This window comes from Dasypus novemcinctus, chromosome X (genome assembly GCF_030445035.2).
Source record: "Dasypus novemcinctus isolate mDasNov1 chromosome X, mDasNov1.1.hap2, whole genome shotgun sequence".
NCBI classification, from domain to species: Eukaryota; Metazoa; Chordata; class Mammalia; order Cingulata; family Dasypodidae; genus Dasypus; species Dasypus novemcinctus.
This window is the reverse complement of record NC_080704.1, coordinates 157796533-157806038: the sequence shown is the minus strand read 5'-3', so window position 1 is coordinate 157806038 and position 9506 is coordinate 157796533. Positions and strand designations below refer to the sequence as shown.

At 40.2% G+C, this 9506-nt stretch overlaps 1 non-coding gene across 1 annotated transcript; it reads left to right on the top strand.

The window, feature by feature from the left end:
- Positions 1-7546: 7546 nt before the first annotated feature.
- LOC111763900 (U6 spliceosomal RNA) lies at positions 7547-7653 on the top strand. Its single transcript, XR_002796635.1, has one exon. It is a non-coding gene; the product is annotated as a U6 spliceosomal RNA (small nuclear RNA).
- Positions 7654-9506: the final 1853 nt, after the last annotated feature.

Here is a 9506-nt window from a genome sequence, read left to right as displayed (position 1 = left end):
GGTGCAATGGATGTGTCACGATGAGGGGAGAGAGTGTTGCTGTGGGGGGAGTGGGGGGTGGGGGCGGTGGGGTTGAATGGGACCTCATATTTTTTTAATGTAATTTTTAAAAATGAATAAATAATTTAAATTAAAAAATAAATAAATAAAATAAAATAAACATTACCTTAATAATACACACAGAAAAATCAGTCCAAATCTATATAAGAGGACCAGTACAAACCTCTCTAAACCTTTAACTATTCATCCCAAACCTTCATCTATCCATCTAGTACAAAATATATATTTCTTTACCTATGTAGTTTCAGAGTTTGGCTAGATCTTCTCCAGCCAGAGCCAGTAATGCTACCTACCCATATAATTTAGTTCTCACTTGGGACTCATCAATAGCTCTATAATTTTCTCTATACACATTTAAAAACTTGCTCTCTCTTCAGAAATGGAAGGCTGTAAATGCCACAAATATCAGGAAATACAATGTACAACAGAAAACCACACACTCAAACACCACTTGGCCTTTGAAGGTCTATTAACAGGAACTCTCTCCAAATATCTCCTTCTCCACAGTACACATAATTCTATGAAATATACTTTCAAACATGCATCTTTTTAAAAAAAATCTGTGTATGGATTACATTTAGACCAAATTTTGAAGGAATGAAGTAATTTCCTTCATTATTATAGAGCTGAGCTGACTAAATTAGGATGAGCAATATACATTTTTGAAAGCCTTCTGGTGATAAGAAGAAACTGATGAAAACAGTCAATACACAATTTAAAATCTCATGTAAAATATATTCATGCTTGTGAGGATGAAGAGAGGGGGTTGAGAAGACTCATCTCTACATAATAAATATATAAAAATTTGTTCATAAAAAGTGCACTGTTTTTCATTGAGACAAAAATTAATTTGTCCAAAGGATCTTTTCCTTCTTGCTTTAAAATGAGTTCCTATCAAAAACTTCTGGAAAATATGATTACTATAATATGTTTTGCAGCATGTTAAATATTTAGATGCTGATAAAAAATTTTATTAATGCTCTTCAAACAAATTTGTCACAATGCTGCTTAAAAGGTGAGCAATTAATTGTATGATTAAAGTTAATTTTTGATGACTTGAAAGTTTTGTCTGAAAGATTGCTTCAGGACAAAAGCGTTATAAATACTATCTCATTTGATAGTACCTGTGGCAGTTTGAAATTATTTTATGAATCTCTAAAAGAGAAAGATTATGTTTGTAAACTAATCTATCCCTCTGGTTGTGATACTTTTGATTACATTAAATTCCATTGAGGGGAAGCGGACTTGGCCCAGTGATTAGGGCGTCCATCTACCACATGGGAGGTCCGCGGTTCAAACCCCGGGCCTCCTTGACCCGTGTGGAGCTGGCCCATGTGCAGTGCTGATACGCGCAAGGAGTGCTGTGCCACGCAGGGGTGTCCCCCGTGTGGAGGAGCTCCATGCGCAAGGAGTGTACCCCATAAGGAGAGCCACCCAGAACGAAAGAGAGTGCAGCCTGCCCAAGAATGGCACCACCCACATGGAGAACTGACACAACAAGATGATGCAACAAGAAGAAACACAGATTCCCGTGCCACTGACAACAACAGAAGCGGACAAAGAAGACGACGCAGCAAATAGACGCAGAGAACAGACAACCGGGGCTGGGGAGGGGGAGGGGAGAGAAATACATAAATAAATAAAATGTAAAAAAAAATAAATTCCATTGAGAGAACTTTGATTAGATTACTTGCTAAGATTGATGTAGGGCTTTTTTTTTATTGACTTTGTAATAATATTACATTAAAAATATATATGTGAGGTCCCATTCAACCCCACCCCCCCACCCCCTCTCTCCCCCCCCCCCAACAACACTCGTTCCCATCATCATGACACATCCATTGGATTTGGTAAGTACATCTTTGGGCACCTCTGCACCTCATAGACAATGGTCCACATCATGGTCCATACTCTCCTCCATTCCATCCAGTGGGCCCTGTGAGGATTTACAATGTCCGGTGATTACCTCTGAAGCACCATCCAGGGCAGCTCCATGTCCCAAAGACGCCTCCACCTCTCATCTCTTCCTGCCTTTCCCCATACCCATCAGCCACCATGTCCACTTTTCCCAATCCAATGCCACCTCTTCTATGTGGACATTGGATTGGTTGTGTCCATTGCACCTCTATGTCAAGAGGAGGCTCAGATTCCACATGGATGCTGGATGCAATCCTCCCATTTTCAGTTGTAATCACTCTAGGCTCCATGGTGTGGTGGTTGTCCTTCTTCAACTCCATCTTAGCTGAGTGTGGTAAGTCCAATAGATCAGATTGTAGGTGCTGGAGTCTGTTGAGGCTCAGGACCTGGCTATCACATTGTCAGTCCAGAGATTCAAATCCCCTAAATATATCTTAAACCCCAACATTAACTGCACCTCCAGCACATTAGCATGAAAGTCTTATGAAGGGAGATCCCATCTGAGTCCAGATTCATCACACATAAACACCATTTCCAAAGAGGGGCCATCTGCCCTGGTAGTTAACCCCATCGGCCATGACCATAAGTCCCATGGGTCTCTTTAGCCCTCAAAGGAACCAATATCTGGGGGTTGTATCTGCTTTATCTGTCTCTCTGACTCTGCTCAGTTGTGCATGAGGGCAATCCTTCTGCCAGCCTCCAGACTCTTTTTTAGAAACTCGTAGCCATATAAACTCATTTCTCCTTTCCATTTCCCCCTTACTTTAGGTCAAACAGCATTTTAAAGTCATGTTATTTTATGTAGACAGGGATATTCTGCTGATCCGCATTGAACCTTCCGTATAAGGTCATTTTCCAGTTGCATCATCAGTTGGTAGTTGATAGTGGTCCCTCGGTGCCAGGGAGGCTCATCCCCGGGTGTCATGTCCCACGCTGGGGGGAAGGCATTGCATTTACATGCTGAGTTTGGCTTCGAGACTGGCCACATTTGAGTAACATGAAGGCTGACAGGAGGAAATTCCCAGGCACAATGTTGCTCTAGGCCTTGTTCTTATTTTAAGCTTATCAGCGCACAAGCATAGTCATTAGCATCAGGGGCTCACTGTTGAACCCTCACTCCCTCCCGGTCCCCGCCGCTGTACCTGGGAGACTGTCGCTGCTCCCCTAGGGACCACGACAGAGCACCACTGGCCAGGAACCCAGTACCCCTCCTGCTGTGGTTTTTAATTGTTGCCACTATGAGTATATCCAGACATTACCATGCACCCTGGACATATGTTCTGTACAGCTCCCTGTCAGCCATATATCACCTGTCATTGGTATCCCATACCAGTATCCCTCCATTGCCATTGTTGAAACCCTCTGTGATCCAGAACTCCCCGAAGTTTGAAGCCCAATATAATGTCATGGTCCCTTACTAGGGAATGGCATATAACGATGGGTTTAAAGGATAGATAAAGAACTTGGATAAAGTTAGATAAAGAACTTAGATAAAGAATGTTGACTTGAAAAAATTCCACATCCTATCTTTTTCTTTTTTTTTTTCCCCCCCCTAATTATTCAGCTTTTCTTCACAGGAGTCCTAGACCACAGCAATGCATATATATAATATACAGCACTCCCATACATCCACCACAAAACCTTTTCCCTTCCACAGCAATACTATTACACCCTATTCACATCATATTTACTTAACGTGATGTACAGAGTCTGAGACACTAGCTTTCTAACAAGGTGACATCTGTGCTTACATTATGGTGCATACTTTAGGATACACAGTTTTTTACATTCTTAGTTATCCTATGTTTTACATTATGGTTTACATTATCAGTTTGTCATCTCCTATATGTTATGGTGTAATATTACATGTTTTATATCCATCCTTGTGTACTCTCAAGAAACTCCTCTCTTACCCCCCATTTACCTTGGTTCCACACATTTAACGTCCATTTTCCCTTCCACCTTGGTGCCCACAGTGACAGCCAACCTCCGTTTCCTGAGGAGCCACTTCCAGATATAGATGGAATAGTGTTCAGGGCCTAACTTGCTCAACTGCCCCAATGCCCTGGGAGCCACCCTTTCTCTCGAGGGATACAGTTCCCTCTATTTGATGGCATTAGTCCTCCCCAGGATGTGGGTCCACCCCCACTCTCACTACTTGGGTTTCTACCCCATGGTGTCACCCACTCTGGCAGAATGAGCATTTAGACATTCCCCAGGAGCCCATCCTGCATCAGACCCTCCCCTCCGAGCATTCTAAACAGGTAACCCTCTTTATTATATTTTGATATGATTTTCTCGGCATTTTACTCTCCACCAACACCTGACCCTCTCCTGTGTTCCTATGCTACCCCTCCCTCCCCTCACTTTTGGGCAATGTTACCCATCCATCCCTCCCCAGCCACCCTCAAACCTGCAAAGCCCCAACCAAAGGCAACCCCTTGTCCCCCTTTTATCTCTTCTTTGTGTTCATACTTACCACCATCTCATCTTAAATTCCACCCCTGCAGACATCGGCTCACGTCCTTCCCCCACCCTCCGATTTCCTGTAAGCCTATCGTTCAGTCTCTTGCTATCTAGGGCAGCTTGATTATTTCATATCATTGAGGTCATGTAGTATTTGTCCTTCAATGTTTGGGTTGCTTCACTCAACATAAGGTTCTCAAGATTCATCCATGTTATCACATGTGTTTGTAGTGTGTTTGTTCTTAAAGCCGAGTAGTATTCCATTGTGTGTATATACCACATTTTATTGATCCACTCATCTGTTGATGGGCATTTGGGCTGATTCCAACTTTTGGCGATAGTGACCAATGCTGCTATGAACATTGGTGTACATATATCGGTTTGTGTCCTTGTTTTCAGTTCTGCTGGGTATATACCCAGCAGTGGTATTGCTGGGTCATATGGCAAATCTACAGCTAGTTTTTTGAGAAACCGCCATACTGTCCTCCAGAATGGTTGGATCCTTCTGCATTCCCACCAGCAGTGGATGAGTGTTCCCCTTCCTTCACATCCTCTCCAGCACTTGTATTCTTCTGTTTTTTTCATAGCTGCCAATCTTATGGGTGTAAGATGGTATCTCATTGTAGTTTTGATTTGCATTTCCCTGATAGCTAGAGATTTGGAACATTTTTTCATGTGCTTTTTTGCCATTTGTATTTCTTCTTCGGAGAAGTGTCTGTTTAAGTCTTTTTCCCATTTTTTAAATGGGTTGTTTATCTTTTTATTTTCAAGATATAGGAGTTCTTTATATATGCAAGTTATAAGTTTCTTATCAGATATATGGTTGCCAAATATTTTCTCCCACTGTGTGGGCTCCCTTTTTACTTTCTTGACAAACTCCTTTGAGGTGCAGAAGGCTTTAATTTTGAGGAAGTCCCATTTATCTATTAGTTCTTTTGCTGCTCGTGCTTTTGGTGAGATATTCATAAATCCATTTCCTATTACAAGGTCCTGTAGATGTTTCCCTACACTGCTTTCTAAGGTTTTTATGGTCTTGGCTCTTATATTTAGGTCTTTGATCCATCTTGAGTTGATCTTTGTATAAGGTGTGAGATGGTAATCCTCTTTCATTCTTCTACATATGGCTATCCAGTTCTCCAGACACCATTTGTTGAATAGGCCACTCTCTCCCAGTTGAGAGTGATCCAATATTTTAAAATATTATCATTTTTAAACTTGTGATAAATATAAAAATTGAAATACCTTGCATTCTTTTTGCTGTTTTTCCAAGTGTTCAAAACCCAGTGTTTATTTACACTTACATCTCAGTTTGGACTAGCCACATTTCAAGAACTCAACAGCCACATGTGGTTAGTGGCCAGGCAGTTCAAAGCTAGACAATCAAAAGGATATTTATCCTTTCTTATAAATTTCAAGGGAAAATTGGACAAGCTTTACTGGTAAATATTCCAATAGTAAATAATCTATAATGTCAAAAATTCTCTCATAGAATTTGTAAAATCTATCTTACAATAGTTTTCAGCAAATACTGTTTTTTCCTGATTTCTGTATGATTCCACCTGCAATTTTGTCTTTCCTGGTTTCTCCCCTACAAACTCATGCTATGTCTTTATACCTTCCTTTGGCAGTGTGGCTTCATTTAGTCTTTTTGGTATTCCACTCCTTTTTTCTACACATATAATATGCTAACCTGAAATCTATAAACTGAATAGCCCCATTTCTTGGACTGTATTTTGGCTTTCTTCCCCACTATATAAATACTATTACTTTTCTGAATTGGTTAAAGTCAAACTACCTGCAATACGTCCTTTTAATTTTGTCTATCAAGGATAAAGAGGGAAGCAGATTTGGTTCAATGGCTAGAGTGTCCGCCTACCACATGGGAGGTCCAGGGTTCAAACCCAGGACCTCCTGACTCATGTGATGAGCTGGCCCATGCGCAGTGCTGATGCACACAAGGAGTGCCGTGCCACGCAAGGGTGTCCCCCGTGTAGGGGAGTCCCACGAGCAAGAAGTGCATCCTGTAAGGAGAACCACCCAGTGCCAAAAAAGTGTAGCCTGCCCAGGAGTGGTGCCACACACACGGAGAGCTGACACAGCAAGATGACACAAACAAAAGAAACACAGATTCCCATGCTGCTGACAACAGAAGTGGACAAAGAAAGAAGATGCAGCAAATAGACACAGAGAATAGAGAACTGGGATGGGGGGAGGGGAAGGGGAGAGAAATAAATAAATCTTTTTTAAAAATTATCTATAATGTCGGAAATATATTAAATAATGACTTTTAAAGTATTACTGTCTTGCATTTTTAAAAAAAATTTTAAACCTCTTTTTTTCAGGAGGACGGGGGATTAAACCCAGGACCTTGTATATGTGAAGCAGACACTCAACCACTGAGCTCCCCAAATTTAAAACCTTTTATTTCAAAATAATTAATCTTCATAGTTTTCTCCAATGTCACTTTTTGCACTTCATGTATAGTACATATGCATTGAGGTATGATTTCAGGCATCACTCAGTGATCAAAAGCAATATCATAAAAGTTTACCTTTTTTGCCTCCAAAGTAAGCACAAAAAATGTTAGTGGTACTGAAATCCAAACCACATTGCAAGGATATCTATCAGACTTTGAAAGGAGATGACAGCTCATGACTCTTTCACGCAAAGAATTAGATTCAGAATGAAGAGGTCAGCAAATACAATTTGGGGAGGGGAGTAGGGGAGCCATCAGAAAACAATATACTTGAAGGAAAATGTTATAAGCACACTTGATGTGAATGTCAGAACATCCTTTTGGTGGGAAGGATGTAGTAAATTACAAGGTTAAACCCAAGAGGAATATTAAATCTCAATATAGAAACCCAGTCTTTAAGCTGGGACTTAAACTCTATACCACATAATAAGATAGTAGTTTATATAGGACATAATATCTATATCCTACTTACCTTTGCACTGCCAGAGATCTAGCAGAAAATAAATTAGATGTGGAATTCTATGGAAAAACTCAATATGTGATATAGTGAACACAATTAAGATATAGCAATTGTGTAAAGCAGACTGTAGAATCCTAGAATAAAATGGGCTATAAGAAACATGAGGTGTGCTTGCTTTGGTAGAACATATACTAAAATTGGAACAATACAGAGAAGATTAGCATGGCCCCTGCACAAGGATGATAAACAAATTCGAGAAACATTACATACTAAAAAAAAAAAAAGAAAGAAAGAAACATGAAGTCAGACAGGTATTCACTTAAAACAATGAGTTTTAAATTAGTCACTCAAAGTCATCAGGCCAACTGATAAGTCTATTGCATAAATCACCAGTTGGGCCCAGCTACCATGCCCCTACTTGTTCCAAACAAGTTTCACCAGTTACAGATGAATAGGGGTATGGGTATAGATGTAAGTCCTTGGAAATTCCTAAAAGATGGAGGTTGAAAAGGTGGGCAGAAGCTAAATTTTGGAAAGCTTTGAATGTCAGGCTAAGGGAGATAGGCCCTGTCATACTGGCATCAGGAAGCCAAAAAAGATTTTTGTTTTTGCCATGCTATAAGGTGCACAGTGAAATTTTTCAGGAAGATGATTCTCTAGTATTGTGGAGGATAGACCTAACAGGGAGGAGATGCTTGAAAAAAAGAGACCAGATGTAAGATGCATGACAATTTGAAGCTTTTTGTGGATTCCAGAAAAGATCATGTTCTTGAAACTAATCCATTCCTGTGGGCGTGGGACCCATTGCTTGAATTGGATGCAGTTGGGGGACATTTAACTGGATTATTCAGTGAGGCATGACCCAGCATGGGTCTTGTTCCTTTTGCTGGAGTCCTTTATAAATAGAGGACTAAAAGAAGAGGCACAGAGAAAACTCTGCGGTGATGGAGAGAAGGAACCCAGGAACTCAGAGAGGAACACAAGAAAAAGGAATTCACAGACAGAGCAGCTAAAACTGAAGCAAGATGCGGAAGAGAAGCAGCTGCTTCCATGTGACTTGGCATGTGGCAGGAATCCAGGATCAGCAGCAGCAAACCTTTGGTGGGACAGCATCTTTGATGATGCCTTGATTTGGATATTTTCAGTCTCAGGATTGTAAGCTTTTAACCTAATAAAATCCCATTATAAAAGGCAACCCATTTCTAGTATATTGCTCCCAGCAGCTTTTAGCAAACTAAAACAAGGTGGTAACAATCTGTATAAGATAGTGATAGTTAAAATGTAAAAAGATGGATATAAAAGACATGAAAAATTAAGAGACTTTTGGTTAAAGACGGCAGACTGAATTCACACATTTAGCTCTTCTCCCTCTTCAAAACTCCAATAAAATAACAGCAAAATAATTTTTTAAAAATTATTGTAGTAAAATAAATACAAACACAAAATTGCCCATTTTAACCACTTTCATGTGTGCAATTCAGTAAAAGAATTTTTTAAGTGCATAAATCCACAAAGATGGGGGGTGTAGGAGAGAAGACAATAACAACAAATTTTGGAAACCAGAGGGCAGATGGACAAATAGTAACTGAACTAGTAGACCTGACAAATTTGAATTCCAAGTCATCAATAAGGAAAAGTGAGACAACTCAGTTTATGGCACAGGACCCCACAAAGTCTCAGGAATTTGTAGCAGCAGATACCTGTATAAGTAGGAGTGAAGAGTGGCTAAAAAAAAGGAGAACTGACTGAAAATCAGCTTAAGAGGCTGATAGAGTTGCAGATTCCTTCTCTTGCTTTGCAAAGTAAAAAACCTCCCTTCCCCAAATTCTAGGAGAAGACTGGGAGTCTATTCTCTTGGAGAAGATACTTGAAGCTCAGAAGAAAATCTTATAAAAAGAAAAGTTATCATTTATATCCTTGGAGACATTAGAGGAAAGAGTGTAAGCATGAAACAAGAAGAGGAAATTTTAAGGACCATTAAGAAAAAAAGAGCTCTTGGAAATTAAAAATATGACAAGAGAAATTAAAACTTCAGGGAAGCAGATGTGGCTCGAGCAATTGGGGTCCTGTTTACCAATGCAAGAGTGCTGGACTGCACAGCAAGCTGGCCTGAGTGGAGAGCTGGTG